Raw genomic sequence first — 17,583 nt, 5'->3', positions numbered from 1 at the left:
ACAAAAGAGCATGGTTTAAAATCAGGAAATAATGAGTTTGGCTATAAAGAAGATAAATTGAAGATATTATTGAGACATCCAAAAGAGAATGTCAAAATAGTTAATGGAAGAATATGAGTTAGTACATTAGAATTATTTAGAATGGACTCTGGCATATGATAATTGTTTTAATCCCAATTATTGCATTTATCTATCTATCTATCTCTCTATCTATTTATTTATTATTATCATTCAAAGATTCCAAGCTCAAAATAGAAATTTGAACAGGAAATGTAAATTTTTGAGTTATCTGCATACAGTCTCAATAACAAGAAAAGTATGGACTGAGACAATATCAAATTGTCCGGCATTGTACAAAGATGAGTTCACCTTTAAACCAGATTCCCCATCACTTATTGCATGTGAATGTCCCTGAGAGGGAATGACTTTGGGAAAGGCAGATTTCTGATGTTGAGGGAAATCCTCAGGGGAAGGAAGAGGGAGCTGACATCTTCAGAAGGTCTGCAGAGGGCATTCCCTAATTCTAGGGAAACAAGTTTTTCTTTGAAGAGGGCCTAAGGCAAGGAATCACCAGGCCAGCTACTCTCCTTGTTATGCATCACCAAATCCACCATACTCTCAGGTAATAATGTGTAACCTGGTCACTCCTGAATACTTACATCCTCTGTCTATAGGATATATTTGGGGAAGCACTGTTATAAATTTTCCTTTTAAAAATTGTATATGATAAAAGGTATAAAAATTTGGAAGAAAAAATAAAACTTATTTTGTTCAAAGATGCCATTATCTATGCAATCCGAAAACATTCCTAGAACTAACAAGTAATTACAGCAACATTTTCCAGAAACGAGATTAATATATGAAAGGCAATCCTTTCCTATATATCGGCAATAAACAAGTCGATTTGAAAATTAAAACACAATACCATTTACATTAGCAACAAAAATAAAAGTAAAACAAGTATAAATCTAACAAAAAAAAAATGTACAAAATATGTGTTCCTCTACGGTTCTTACCAAACTTGATCTATAGATTCTATGCAATCTCAATCAAAATTCAGCAAGTTATTTTGTAGATATTGAGAAACTGATTCTAAAGACTATTCTAAATTTTTTTAAGCTGCAATAGACCCAGCAAAGCCAACACAATATTGCAGGAGAAGAATGAAATTATAGAACTGACTTCTGTACTTTCTATAAAGCTACATTAATTGTCTAGGGCCATGCCACCCTGAACAAGCCCAATCCCATCTGATCTCAGAAGATAAGCAGAGTCAGGCCTGGTTAGTACTTGGATGGGAGACCACCCAGGAAGACCAGGTACTATAGGTGTAAAAAATAAAAATAAGGGATTGTAAACTGACAAGTTCTTTGCAATTTGTGAGGTCAACCAAAGGTTGCTTCGCTTTAAAAAAAAAAAAAAAAAAAAAAGCTACATTAATCAAGACAGTGTAGTAGGAAAAAACAAAACAAAACAAATAAAACAAACAGACAAACAGACAGACAAATAGATCCATGGAATGCAATAGCAATTCCCTGAAATAGATGCATACAACCTGATTTTTGACCAAGGAGTAAAGGCAACACGATGGAGCAAAGATAATCTTTTCAACAAATGATGTGGAAAAACTAAACATCCACATGCAAAAAAAAAAAAAAAAAAAAAAAAATGAATCTGGACACTGACTTTACACCTTTCACAAAAACTGGAACACAAATCTAGATGTAAACACAAAACTATAAAAAATTCTAAAAGATAACAGAAAACTATATAAAGATGTCCTTTAAGTTAGAAAAAGTCACAACCCATGGAAGAAATAATTGATAACTTGGACTTCATTAATTAAAAACGTGTTCTGCATAAAACACTGTTAAGAAAATGAAAAGATAAGCCAAGGATTGGGAGAAAATATTTGCAACCAACACATCTGATAAAGGACTCATCTAAAATATACACATGGCAAATAACCATATAAATAGATGCTCCACAGCGTATGTTATCAGGGAAATAGAAATGAAAACAACAAAGAAATTCCACTATATACCTATTAGAATGGCCATAATCTAGAACACTGACAACACCAAATGATGGCCAGATGTTGAGCCACAGAAATTCTCATTCAGTGCTGGTAGGAATGCAAAATATTACAACCACTTTGAATGAGAGATTGCGTTTTTTTTACAAAAATAAATATACTCTCACCGTACAGTCTAGCAATCATGCTCCTTGGTATATACCCAAAGGAGTTGAAATAATTTGCCACATGAAAATCTGCACAGAGATGTTTTATAGCAGCTTTATTCCTAATTGCCTAAACTTAGAAGTGACCAAGATATCCTTAAGTAGGTGAGAGTATAAATTGTGGACCATGAAATAGTATTTATCACAAAAATAAATGCGTGATCAAGCTATGGAAAGAAATGGAGACAACTTAAATACATATTACCAAGTAACGGAAGTCAATCTGAAAAGGCTACTTATAGTATAATTCCTACTATATAGCAGTCTAGAAAAGGCAAAAATATGGAGACAGTTAAAAAAAAAAGAATCAATAGTTGCCAGGAGTTGGAGGAGAGAATAAATAGGCATAGCACAGAGCATTTCTTCATACGGTAGTGAAACTCTTCTGTATGTTATTTTAACAGCAGATACATGTCATCATAAATTTGTCAAAAATCATAGACTGTACAATACTAAGAAGGAACCATAATGTAAACTGTGGACTTTGGATGATAATAACGAGATCATTGTAGGTTCACCAATTGTGAGGATGTTGATAATGAAGGAGGCTATGCATGAGTTGGGGAAGGAGTATATGAGAAATCTCTTTACCTTCCATTCAATTTTTCCGTGAATCTAAAAGTACTCCAAAAAATAATTTATTAAAAAATGTTTACTGCAACACTTGTAATGGTGAAGCGTTTAGAAGCAACCTAAAGGTCCATCAGTAAGGGAGTGACTTAAATATAATCCATGCTGTGGTAGATTATAAATTTAGTCACAAATTCTTAGCCTCTCTGAATCTGTGCCCTTACAATGTAATGTTACAGATAGCCCTGACGAAGGCTAAAGTCTCTTTCTCCACTCTTTGAATCTGGTTTGGCTGTGTGACTTTCTTTGGCTAATGGAACATTAGCAATATTTGAAACAAGCAGAGGCTTGTACATAGGAGTCCCTTCCCTTGCTGTACTTGAAAACTTGACACCACCATGTGAATAAGCCCGACCCAGCCTGCTAGAAGATGAAAGGCCATGTGAAGAACTGAGGCACACTAGCTAATAGCTGCCAAACTCCAGAGTATAGATGAGGCCACCCAAGACCATCCAGCCACCAACTGACCTGCCAGCTAAACACAGATAGGTAAGAGAGCTCATCAGTGAACACACTGGATTAGATCAGAACAGTACAGCTGACCCTTTAAATTTGGGAGTGGTTTCTTTTACAGTTATAGATAACTGATATCCATCCAAAAAATTAAATACCATGGAGCAATCTGAAAGAATGATATGATTATATGCATTTCCATGTATACTGACATGGAAAATATGCTGAGAAAAAAAAACCGATAATAAACAAACAAACATGAAGACCTTGTAATTATACAGAATCCTATAGCCTTGTAATAAATTCATTTCTTCTCAAAAAGAAAAATATTGTATATAGTTTATGGGCCAGGAAAATAATAAAATTACCTATGCAATAATGTCTTCAAAATAATCAAACATGATGTGAGATTTTGTTATTGCAGACAAAAATATCACCAAAAAAAACCCCTTTAGCTTCCCAAGTCAGACGTGACCACCATCTGCTACCTACATTTTGTGTTTTTACCCACATTCTCTCAATTTCCAGGCAAACAAAGGCAGAAGATTGTCCATTTATTCACTTGTGGAAATTTAAAATTAAGATAAACAAACAAACAAACCAAACGAATATTTTCGAATTGTATTAAAAACTCAAATAAGTTTATCTTTGATTTCTTTTGTAATTTTGTCAAAAAGATATAACAGAGGAGAGAGGTGGGCTGAAGATGCAGGACTGGGTAAAAGCAGTGTTTGCTTCCTCCCAGGTCTGCATTGAAATTACAAACAAATTATAAAATAACCAATGTAGAGAATCCCCTGAAGTCTAGCTAATCATGACACATATGTCTGATAATATAAATAAGGAGCCACATCGAAGCCGGTAGGAGGGGCAAAGTCATGAATCAGGCTGAACCTGCACCCACGGGTGGTGGAGGATCACCAGGAGGGAGAGCAACACTGCAGAGGCTCTCCTGAAGGAGAAGGGGTCCTGGCCTCATCTCGGGGCTCCCCAGACCACGGTCTCTGGCCAGGATAGAGGAGATTCCAACAACTCTGACTATAAACACCAGAGGGATTCCGGTCACCTGGGTGAAACGGAAGGAGACTGAAATCCTAGATGCCCCTTTGAAGAACCCGCACACAAGCTTCTTGACCTGTGGACACTCACCCGGGACACTGGGGGTGGGTCAGAGGCTTGGGCAGGATTCATACCGAGAAAATCTGCATTACCTGGTGCCAGAAAGAGGGCTTGGAGGGCAGCCACCACTGTTCCATAGTCCAGCCCCGCTATCCGCAATCTACAGACACTCCAGCTCGACTGTGTAGTCCCTTCCCAGAGGGCCATCAGGAAGCACTGGCCTGAGGAGATCAGCTAACCCCATCCAACCTGCAGAGGGCTTTTGTTACTGGGTGGCTGCCACACCCTGCAACTATTTTGGGCCAAACATTCACAGCTGGCAGCCAGCATTGTTGGCTCACATTTCCAAGATAATTTCAGGCAGATCACTGCTGCCAACACGAATTTAGGTAGATCTCGGGGGGTCTGTGGGCCAGTCTCAAACAGCAGTTGGTCTTGCTGTGATCTGGGAATTCTGTGTGAAGCTGAACTATTACCAAAGTTGCAGCAAGATGAGGCTGTATTGATCGGACTCTCTGACATCCCTCCCCACCCCACCCCACCCCTATAAAATCTTTCAATGGAAACTTTGCAGGCCAGAAGGGACTGGGAAGAAATATTCAAAATTATGAAAAACAAAAATCTACAACCAAAAATACTCTACCCAGTAAGGCTTTCTATTAAAATGGAAGGGGAGAATAAAGAGCTTCCCAAATAGGGAAAGCATAAGAAATTCATCCCCAACAAGCCACCATTACAGGAAATGTCAAAGGGACTTCTATAAAAAGAGAAGGGATAAAAAAGAAAATAAAAAAAAATAGATGAATAATAAAATGGTAGCAACTATGTACTTCCCAGTAATCGCTTTAAATGTAAATGGATTAAATGCTCCAATCAAAAGATATAGAGTAGCCAAATGGATAAGAAAAAAAGACCCATGCATATTCTGTCTACAAGAGACCAACTTCAAATCAAATGATACTCACAGACTGTATGTAAAGGAATGGAAAAAAATATTTCATGCAAATGGAAATGAAAAAAAAAAAGCTGCAATACTTATATCGGATAAAATAAACTTTAAAACAAAGGTTATAAAAAGAGACAAAGAAAGGCATTACATAATGATAAAGGTATCGATAAATCAAAAGGACATAACCCTAATAAACATATATGTACCCAATATAGGAGCACCTACATACATAAAGCCATTATTGACTGACATAAAAGGAGAGATCAACAGTGACACACTCATAGTAGGAGGCTTTAACACCCCACTGACACCAATGGATGGATCTTCCAGGCAAATAATCAACAAAGAAGCAATAGGCCTAGAAGACACACTAGACCAGATGGATTTAATGGATATTTTCAGAGCATTTTCTTCAAAGCAGAAAAATATACATTATTCTCAGGTGTACATAGAACATTTTCAAGGATAAACCACATGTTAGGTCACAAAACAAGTCTCAATAAATTTAAGAAGAATGCAATCATATCAACCATCTTCTCCAATCACAATGATATGAAACTAGAAATCAACTACAAGAAAAAAACTGGAAAATATTCAAACGAATGGAAGCTAAATAATATGCTACTAAACGATGAATGGGTTATCAATGAGATCAAGGAAGAAATCAAAAGACACCTAGAGAAAAATGAAAATGAAAACACAATGACTCAAAATTTATGGAACACAGTGAAAGCAGTCCTAAGAGAAAAATTCATAGCAATACAGGCCTACCTTGAGAAACAAGAAAAGGCTCAAATAAACAATATAACCTTATACTTAAAAAAATTAGAAAAACAACAGCAAACAAAACCCAAAATGAATAGAACAAAGGAAATTATAAAGATCAGAGCAGAAATAAATAAAATAGAGTATATAAAAACAATACAAATGATTAATGAAACCAAGAGCTGATTTTTTGAAAGGGTAAACAGAATTGACAGACCCTTAGCCAGATTCATCAAGGAAAAAAGAGAGAAGACTCAGATAAATAAAATCAGAAATGAAAGAGGAGAAATAACTACGAACTCCACAGAAATACAAATAATCATAAGAAAATACTACAAGCAATTATATGCCATCAAATTGGACAATCTGGAAGAAATGGATACATTCCTAGAAACATACACTCTCCCAAGACTATGTCAAGAAGAAACAGAAAATCTGAACCAACTAATTACCACCAATGAAATAGAATCGGTAATCAAAAATCTCCCCAAAAACAAAAGTCCTGGATCATATGGCTTCATAGGCAAATTGCCAAACATTCAAAAAATTATCACCTATTTTTATCAAACTATTCCAAAAAATTCAAGGAGATGGAAGCCTCCCAACTCTTTTTATGAAGCCACCATTACCTTGATTCCAAAACCAAGCAAAGATATTACAAAAAAAGAAAACTGTAGGCCTCTATCTCTTATGAACATTGATGCAAAAACCCTTAACAAAATATCAGTAAACCAAATTCAGCAATACATTAAAATTATACACCATGATCAAGTTGGATTTATGCCTGAGATGCAATGTTGGTATAATATCTGCAAATCAATTAATGTGATACACCACACTAATAAATCAAAAGATAAAAACCATATGATCATTATAGATAGATGCAGAAAAAGCATTCAACAAAATCCAGCATCCATTTATGATAAAAACTCTCAGCAAAGTGGGAATAGAGGGAACATACCTCAACATAATAAAGACCACATACGAAAAACCTACAGCTAACATCATACTAAATGTGGAAAGGCTAAAAGCATTTTCCTTATGATCAGAAACAAAACAAGGATGCCCACTTTCACCACTCCTCTTCAACATTATATTGAAAGTCTTAGCCACAGCAATAAGACAAGAAAGAGAAATGAATGATATCCGAATTGGAAAGGAAGGAATAAAACTTTTGTTATTTGCCAATAACATGATATTATATAGAAAGAACCCTAAAGATTCCACTAAAAAACTGTTAGAACCAATTAATGAACTCAGTAAAGTAGTAAGTTACAAAATAAATATTCAGAAGTCAGTGGCATTTTTATACATCAATGATGAACTTTCGGAAAGAGAAATGAAGAAAATAATCCTATTTACAATTGCATAGAAAACAGTAAAATACCTGGAATCAAACTAACCAAGGAGGAAAAAGACCTGTTCTCAGAAAATTATGTCTTTGAAAAAAGAAATTGAAGAAGACACAAATAAATGGAAGCATATACCGTGTTCATGCATAGGAAGAATCAACATCATTAAAATTGCCACACTACCCAAAGCGATCTATAGATTCAGTGCAATCCCTATCAAAATACCAATTGTATTTTTTTCAGAAAGGTAGAACAAATAATCCTAAAATTTAAATAGAACCATAAAAGACACCAAATAGCAATAGCAATCTTGAGAAAGAAAAACGAAGTTGGAGGTATCACACTACCTGATATCGAATTATACTACAAGGCTACAGTAATCAAAACAGCATAAAAACAGATACATGGAACAGATCAATGGAACAGAATAGAGAGCTCATAAATAAACCTACAGCTATATGCTGCCTTAATATATGACAAAGGAGATAACAATATATCATGGGGTAAAGACAGTCATTTCAATAAATAGTGTTGGGAAAACGGACAGATAGAAGCAAAAAAAAAAAAAAAAAGGCTAGACCACCTTTTTTACACTTTATACAAGAATAGACGTGAAATGGATTAAAGACTTAAATGTAAGAACCAAAGACATAAAACTTATAGAAGAAAACATAAGTAATAAACTCTTTGATATCACTAACAGTAATTTCTTTTCAAATATATCTGCTCAGACAAAGGAAACAAAAGAAAAAAATAAACAAATGGGACTACATCAAACTAAAAAGTTTTTGTACAGCAAAGGAAACCATCGACTAAACAAAAGGACAACCAACTGGGAGAAGATATTCACTAACGATACATCTGATGAGGGGTTAATATCCAAAATTTATAAAGAATTTATACAACTCAACAACAAAATCAAACAATCCAATTAAAAAATGGACAGAAGACCTGAACAGATACTTCTCCAAAGACGAAATACAGATGGCCAACAGACATATGAAAAGATGCTCAAGGTCACTAATCATCAGAGAGATGCAAATTAAACCACAATAACTTATCGCCTCACACCTGTCAGAATGGCTATCATCAATAAAGAATAACAAGTTTTGGTGAGGATATGGAGAAAAGGGACCCCTCGTACACTGTTAGTGGGATTGCAAATTGCTACAGCCACTATGGAAAACAGCCTGGAGGTTTCTCAGAAAATTAAAAATAAATATACCTTTGACTCAGCAATTGCACTTCTGGGTATTTATCTAAAGAAAACCAAAACAATAATTTAAAAAGATCTATGCACTCCAAAGTTCATGGCAGCACAATTTATAATAGCCAAGATATGGAAGCAACTTAAATGCCCATCAATAGATGATTAGACAAAGAAGTTATAGTTCATATATGCAACGTAATATTTCTCAACCATTAAAAAAAAATGAAATTCTAAGCTCAGCAGGGTCAGGACTGGTTAGTACTTGGAGGAAAGACCACCTAGGAAGACCGGGTGCTGAAGGTATAAAAAAGAATAATGATGATAAGGGATTATAAACTGACACGGTCCTTGTAATCTGTGAGGTCAACAAAGGGTTGCTTTGGCGACCCCCCCCCCCCCAAAAAAAAATGAAATTCTACTGTTTGCAATGACATGGATGGACTTAGAAGTAATTATGCTGAATGAAATGTCAGACTGAGAAAGATAAATAACATATGACTTCAGTTGTACATGGATTCTAAGGAACAAAAAGAACAAAGTAATCAAAAAACTCACAAATATAGCGGACAATATGGGGAGTTGGGGGCTGGGAGAATAGGGTGAAGGGTTAAAGAAGTACAAATTAGTAGATAGACGGTTACAGGGATGGGGAGCACAGCATAGAGAATGCAGTCAGCATTAATATATTGGCTAGGCGGAAAACCAGTGTTGATAAGGAGCAATTAGGGGATGGTTTATAAACTATATAAATGTCTAACCAATGTACTGTATATTTGAAACTAATAATAAAAAAAGAGTGGAAAAAAAAGATATAACAGAAACAACCACTTCAAATAAAACATTGCCATGAGAATATCTTAGGATCATTTTTATTCCATTTCTGAGGTAATATGCACAAACTGTTATGTTCTAACTTTCCGAAATGAGTCATATTTTCTTTGAAATAGTCTATTTTTGGAAATAAAACACAAACTTCAGAACTTCAGAAAAACACAGTAATAAAAGATATGTTTAATGTAAACTCATTCAGATCTATCTGGTAAGCATTAACTTAATTTTGCTAATGTCTATGAATCTCACCCTAATTGTAGTAAATGTTTTCTAAATCAAAGATTACTCTTCTGAAGCAGGAAGGAATATAACAGTACTTATTCAGGAAAAATAGTTTTATTTACAAATTAACACTGCCATTGTTTATCATTAAAAGTGCTCATTTTTTTTCTATAGAAAACAAAAGATCATAATAAGCCAAAAGACACTGCATGTTTTAAATTGAAAAGAGTTCTTTGTTCTTGAACATGGGTTAGTAAGAAGAAAATTTCTCATTCTAAATTCTTACATATTATTAAATTGTTTATGCCAATGTTGTATTTATGAATAGTTTCATTTGTTTCTTAAAAGCACTAGAATTTCACGTTGCATTTCTTCCACAGCTCTATCATTTGTAATCATTATGTCAAGATAAGACTTGGTAAGTGAACAAATAGAGCCACTATAAAATAAACAGAGAAACACTATACAGAGGTTCTTAAATAATTTTTAGGGAGAAAATAATTTTTGTAAGCTATTGCTGCGTTCTTCATAGCTTAGAATTAATTGTCATAGGTTGTCAACACCATATTAAAATGTAGGCATGGCATTTGACTCGTCTTACTATAAGTATTTTATTATAGAAATATTAGTTTATTCTGAAATTTAAGATTGCAAGAGGTTTGCTAAATTCTACATGGACATTTTATAAAAGCTCAGGAGCCAATTTTTTTTCTTTAGAAGCACATCTCTGAAATTACGTTGTCAGTCAAACGGTCAAAGAGAAAATATGGCTTGATATTCAGAGAGCAAAGTCTAATTTATATATGACTTTTTAAACAACTTCTTTTATATGAAGTAATATATATTTACTTATGCTAGGAATGTAGTCATTTATATTATAGTATGTAATTTACTAATACGTATATATACTAATAAATATGTTGGCAAAGTAGAAAAAGTCTTCGAATGTTATTAATTTTAATTCAGACTTAACATAAAGCCTGACTTGTCTGATCTAAATTATTTTTTCTTTCAAAATGTTATTGTGTATCTTGGCATTAGCAAAGGTGATAATCATTACTTTTAGCTGTTTCTGATATGTTAAAATTTCTTTACAAAGGGCACTATTACAAAAGCAATACCCCAAAATCTAAATGATGTTCATAAAAATAAATGTGGATGGATTTATAAATACATTTGTTCTCATATAAATGCCAAGCAGAAACGTTAAATATAAAAAGGGAAATAGGTAAGTACCATGTAATTATTAGGTAATACTTTAAGCACTCCACAGGAAAGAAGTCCTGCATAACAAACTCATCAGTGTGCACCATAGAAGCCACTCACAAAATATCAGCTAGAACAAATATCTTCAAATTGGTTATCCAGCTTTCAAAATTACTTATAAGTAAAAAATAATTATTTTCTGAGTAGTATGCTGAATTTGTTTTAGATTATAATCATTTGCACGTATGAGAGAGCTGCACAGCCTAAAACATAAATATAAGAAATATGAGTTACAAATGAGTTACAAATAGTTAACACAAAATAGGTAACAAATAGGTAAACACAAAAATAGTGAGAAAGATAGTCAGGAATTAGACATAGATACTCGGGATTGATAGGAATGAAACATAGATATTCTAATGTAGAAATTCTAATGTACACAAACCTGAGCTTAATTGTGCCAAACTGTGTGCCTCTTTCTCTCTCTCTCTCTCTCTCTCTCTCTCTCTCTCTCTCTCTCTCTCTCTCTCTCTCTCTCTCTCTTTCTTTCTTTCTTTTTACACCTACAGCACCTGGTCTTCCTAGGTGGTCTCCCATCCAAGTACTAGCCAGCCCCAATGACCCTGCTTAGCTTCCAAGATCAGACAAGATCAGGCACGTTCAGGATGGCATGGCCATAGACTCTTTATGTCTTTGCTAAGCAATAGAAGTGTATGTAGGGAAACGAGAATGACATTTGTTCACTAGGATATTCTTTACCTGTCATTTGTGTTGCTATAAACTTCTTCCATACAAAGATTTATGATTTTAACTAAAATTGCTATTTTACTTTTTCAAAATTATAAGAAGTTATAAAGCAGTTCCAAAAAATGATTATGAAATAAATAATTGCTTTATGCTTTCCTTAGATCAGTGTTCCATTTTAGGAAACTGATTTCATGATTAGCAAAATAAAACTGTTGATATTTTAGAGTCACTGAGTAATGTTAGGGAATTTTACTGGTTTCTGGGGTGGGGGGGGCACAAATACTCTGGAACTATTTTAAATTGTATTCATAAAAGGATCGTCTTGTAATATTTAATATAAAATAAAAATAATTTGGATTAGAGTATATAATGCATAGTGGATACTGGAAAAAACTAGTACATTCTATCCCCTTCACACTTGTTTCCAGCTCTGAGACTATTAATAGAAGGATTTAGAAAGTGGAACTCTTTGTACATCATAAACAACACAAAAACTAGTATATTAAAATACTGCTAAATTTTAAACATTAATTAATTCAAAAGTAATTATCTAGTGCTTACAGTATGCTAAACACTGTTGTAGATGATAGGAAAAGCAATGAACGAAATAAAATTCTGTTTTCCTGGTGCTTAAGGCCTATGTGGAGTGGATCAGGAAAGATAAAGAATAAACAAAGAAACAGGCAAATATTGAATATATCAAATAAGGATTACTGCTGTGATAAAATGTCAAGCTGGTAAGAGAAGAAATAGTGATACCAGTATCAAGAGAAATATTTCAAATACTGTGAGCAGGCAGGTCTCTCTGTGAAGGTGGCATTTTAGCAGAGAGCTAAAACGAAGTGAGGGAAAAAGTACGTAATTAGACAAGAATCTTCACACAAAGGGTGATGATAAAATTCTAAAGTTCCAAAATAATGTGTGTTTATGCTCCTCGAAGAATAGCAAAGAGACTAATAAAACTTAAGCAAAGAAGAGATAGAGAATGACATCAGAGAGGTAACTAGGGTGAATACACTGATCTTTTGTGTGCAATATATTCATTTTTAAAATTTTAGTAATTATTAAATTGTATTTGCTTTGTAATAGAGCATGAGGAAAACAGTGCATCATTAACAGGGGCATAGAAGAAAAACGTCTATTTCCAGATAGGTAGCACTAAGATATAGCACCAAGAGAACACATTTTGAAAATGTTCATCTACAGTTGTGGAGTAATAAGTTTTTTTATTGCTTCTTCACAACTGAAAAAGAGCTGAGTAAATAGTAGAAAATAATATTTCAAAAATTAAAAAAAAAAAAAAAACACAGGTAAAAGTAGTTAAATACCAGGAAGATTCAGCTGCCAACTTGGTAGTATAGCTGACCTTAAAATGAATTGGTAGATCATCTATCACTTCTAGTCCCTTATTTTCCAGTAGCAACTGCCTATTAAATATTCAGTTAAGAAAATAAAACGAAACACCTGGATCTGGCTTTCAAGATAAGAGTTCTCAAATCTTCTGCTTCAGTACCATTCATTCCAATAGAAGTTCATGGGTCCTTCAATGATTCCACTTATATTTTATAACCTCACTTGAAAGCTGAGATAGCTGAGAATAATGAAATGAATAGTTTATTTCAATGTTGTTGATGCTTTAATTGTTTATACAAAATAAAATTTAAAAAAGAAAAATTAAATAAAATGAAATAAAAATTTTTTCTATGAAATATCAAATTACACGTTCACTGGAGTTGCATGTTAATCATATCATACTATCCTTATTAATGTGAAATAACATTGCTGTGACATTTGAAATTATTATTGTTTATAAGAAAATATTTTTTTACCACTATAGAAAGACAGAGACAGATCTTACTTTGAATCTCGGCTTTACCAAGCAGTAAATACTGACCTTGAATAAAGTTCTTAGCTTTAAAATGGAAGATCCCTAGTCTCAGACTGTAAACATCTGTGAAAAGCTAAATTCAATAATACTAGCTCTTACTGGGTTAAAACAAATTAAATTAAATGATTTCTCTTTACTTTCTAACTCGAATAGACATTTCCAAAAGAAATTCAATGGTTATGTCTCTAGACTCTGATATGTTTGCTTTTTATATTTATACAATATTTTGGGACTGTTTTCTATACACCCACAGTTTAAAATATTTCTCCTTTTGAGTCTTTTAGTTTAACTATACCATAAAGAAGAATGAGACAACTATATTGAGAGCTAGTCCATTTAATATAACAATTTCCACCCTAAGATTCAATAAAGTCTCGGGCCTTCAAATGCTGATATGGGTAATGCTGAACGATTTCTTGGTCAAGAGCTTGGAAACCTATGGATTCAACTATTTTCTTGTTGCAGAATTTGAGTCTTATGTACCCTATATCCAAGAGGGTAATATAGAAAGTGGTAAATGACCACAGAAGATTTTTCTCTGAATGAACCTATATTCATATCTCCCTGAAACATTATTTGGGATATGGAAAGAGATGTCTTATCATGTCAGAAATTTCTTAAGATCAAGACATAGATCTTACTATCCTAACCTCCTTTATCTTAGAACTAACCTTTCACATAATAGGTAATTAACAAATTTGAAACAAATAAGCAAATATCATAAAATATTATCAATATCTTTCTTAACTCCCTCCTATTCTAAACATGAAGACTTTTCCAGGAAGAAATTAAGGAATAATCAATTTGCCCCCTTATAATCTGAATTCCATTATCAGATTGCAAATGTATAAAATTCCCAAATTTGGAATAAAGTCGCAACTTAATTTCATGGTACTATTTATTACTCTTGTAAAACTATTGCTGTAATGAGAAAACAAACAAACAAAAAAATCACGGTAATAATAGTTTTAATAATACCAACAATGTAATAGTAGATGAGAATTTTTATCCCTAGGTTAAATGTAGCTGCTAAAGAAGTAAACTGCAAATTCTATTTGTGCAAGTACTACATAGAGTAAGTGAGGGCAGGACCATATTTGCCTTCTTATTGTTATGTTCTCAGCTCTTTTTATAGTACCTCACTAATAGTTAGCTCCTTGTAACTTCTGTTGCATGAATAATTGAACCTAGAAAATGTAGTTATTTAAAAAGTAATTATTTTCTATATATACTTCCAGTAAGAAGCTATTTAATGATAAAAAGTATAATTCCTCCAAATTATACTCAAAGTGCTTACTCAAGATATTAGAGCTCTTCCTTTGCTCTTTTCTTTCACCTCTGGTAGTAAGAATTGGAGTGGGAGTAATTAACAAGCATATATAATGATCTGAATTAGTCTAGGAATGCAATGGATTCCTATAACAGCATATTTCATTGGCATATGAATCAATGGACATCATATTGCTCCAAATTCGATATTTCCAAAGCAAACACTTTTAAATAATTCTTGGTTAATGTACTGAACTTACAACCTTATAATGACTTATAATGTATTTTTACTACTAGAGGTGAAAGAAGATTGATAATATTTTCATAGAAAATTATTTGGGTTCAATTATCATCATAAATTGCCCACTACGAAATTATTAGTCAAATAAGAGTGGAAATTTAAAAAGAGCTTATTTTCCATTATTTGAGGTGCTGGTGTTAGAAGTGGTGACCAAATGATGCCATTAATGTACTTTCGCAGTTGAAAAAAAATACAAGTAAGCAACTTCCAGAGAAAAATGATGTCCATAGTTTGAAGTAAACTATCTACAAAGAGTATTCTTTCAGGGTGTTTTTTCCTAATCAAAGATCTGAAATATCAATAAATGTTAACATTTTCAAAGCTAGAACGGCTATTTGCTATTTAGTCATCAGGTGTGCACAATTATTCTGTATTTTTCTTCAAGAAGTTGTTTTCCTTTCCTAAAAGTATCGAAAACATATTGCACTTGAAAATTGTTAGACACTGATAGAATCATATGTAACCAAATCCCTCTGGACTAGCAATTGAATATGACACTTGAATATTAGTCTTCTTCAAGGTATTTAGACAAAGTCATCCATTCAGAAAGAATAAAACCAAATAAAATTAGATACTCTCTAAAGGGAGACTTGCTTTGCAAGTTGTGTCATGTCTTCAACATTTAACATGCTGGAGAGTGGGGCATCCAAAGGTTGTATGGTTCCCTCACGAATTGCGCATATTTATTCTACTCATCACTTCACTGAATACTCTTAGTTTACTTGAATTGTTACACTTCATGGTAACGTGTGTGTTCCATGCAATGCTACAAGCAAATTAATACTTCAAAATTTGTTTAATATTTAAACACAGTAATACCAAAATTCTCTTTAAATTTTATAATAACAAACTCCATTCATCTATGAGAAGATTTTTTTTTCAAATCTATATGTACCATTAAAATAAAATGGAGCATTTTATGATTATTGTGAACTGAATGTCTGAGTTCTCTGAAAATTAATATGCTGAAATTCTAATCCTCAATATGACAATATTAGTGGGTGGGACTTTTGGGAGGTACTTAGTCATGGGTGTGCAGCCCTCTCAAATGGGGTTAATGCCCTTATAACAAAAGATTAGAGAATTTGTTGTCCCTCTGCTGTACACCATATGAGAATAAAAGAAAATCATCCTCAAACCAGGAAGACATTCTCACCAGAACCTTGCAATACTAATCTTGGATTTATAAGCCTACGGACTGTAAGAAATAAATTTATATTGTTTAAGCCACCTAGTCGATGATATCTTGCTATAATAGCCTGAACTCGGACAAAGATAATATCAGTTTTATTATAATCTATCATTTCTATATCAAAAATAAAATAACAAGCCCCCAAAATGAATGCTTAAAAATAGAGTTGAATAAAAATAATGAAGAAAATTGTAATCTATTTGACTAAAACTCTCAAAATATGCCTTGCTTTCATCTTATCTCCAAAGCAATTACAGAATTTTTCAAATCCTTCAATAAGGTAAAACTATTATTATATAGACATTCACGTCTCTGTGTTTAAAGAGTTCTAAGCATATTTCAGAAAAAAAATTCAAAAATTTTTCTGCAAATATTTTAGATGCCATCAAGTTTGAAGAATAAACTTGGCCAATATTTATTCGTGAAATTTGATTTTCATGTCTACAAATATATGAAGATCTAGAAATATTTTAATACTTAAATTTATGCAGTAGCTATACATTTAACATCAATTTGGATATTACATTATAATAAGTTCTGTGTAGATATTTATAAAAAAGAATTACTTATTTGTCCTACACATATTAATTCTAAATCTACTCTCAAGAATGTGTTAATATACTTAAAAATCATGTAAATTATTATTATCAGTGTAGTAACTATTTTGAAGATTTTTATAGCATTGTTTTATATGAAGAAAAATACTATTCTTGTGGGTTACCACCATACTCATAGGAAAAGACAAAACAGAATTGAATCTATTCAAATTAGATGAGTGAATTATCAGTGATTTGAGTAAAAAATGGTTTTGAAAATGACTAATGTTAAATCCACCCAGATCAATCCATATAACTTATATCTAGTATTATTTTAATATAAATTAGGTTTTAAACCTACTGATATTTTGCATACAAAAATAAATATGATAATGAAAGAATCTTTTCACAGCAAACAATTCAAAAACTTGAATTTCTGGGCCCTTGAGAAAAGAGAAATTTTATCCTTAAAAAAAAAACCCCTTAATCTTTTAATTACTCTTAAAATAGGAGAGGAAGAAACTGTGCTATCTTTTTAGTCCCTCGAGTTAAATCATAATAAGCCAAAAGTGAAAAGTCACACACGTAAAAAATGTTTCTTGAATTTGTTTAAACAGGTAAGATGAATATAACTCATGATTTCAATAAACATGACAAGTAGTTTAGGGTCTT

General features: G+C 32.7%; 2 pseudogenes; one reads left to right on the top strand and one right to left on the bottom strand.

The window, feature by feature from the left end:
* The first annotated feature begins 1,212 nt into the window (after positions 1-1,212).
* Positions 1,213-1,331, top strand: LOC118604136 (annotated as a pseudogene).
* Positions 1,332-11,538: 10,207 nt separating this feature from the next.
* Positions 11,539-11,660, bottom strand: LOC118604192 (annotated as a pseudogene).
* Positions 11,661-17,583: the final 5,923 nt, after the last annotated feature.

This window comes from Rousettus aegyptiacus, unplaced genomic scaffold (assembly GCF_014176215.1).
Source record: "Rousettus aegyptiacus isolate mRouAeg1 unplaced genomic scaffold, mRouAeg1.p scaffold_m13_p_6, whole genome shotgun sequence".
NCBI lineage: Eukaryota > Metazoa > Chordata > Mammalia > Chiroptera > Pteropodidae > Rousettus > Rousettus aegyptiacus.
This window is presented reverse-complemented; position numbering and strand designations above follow the sequence as displayed.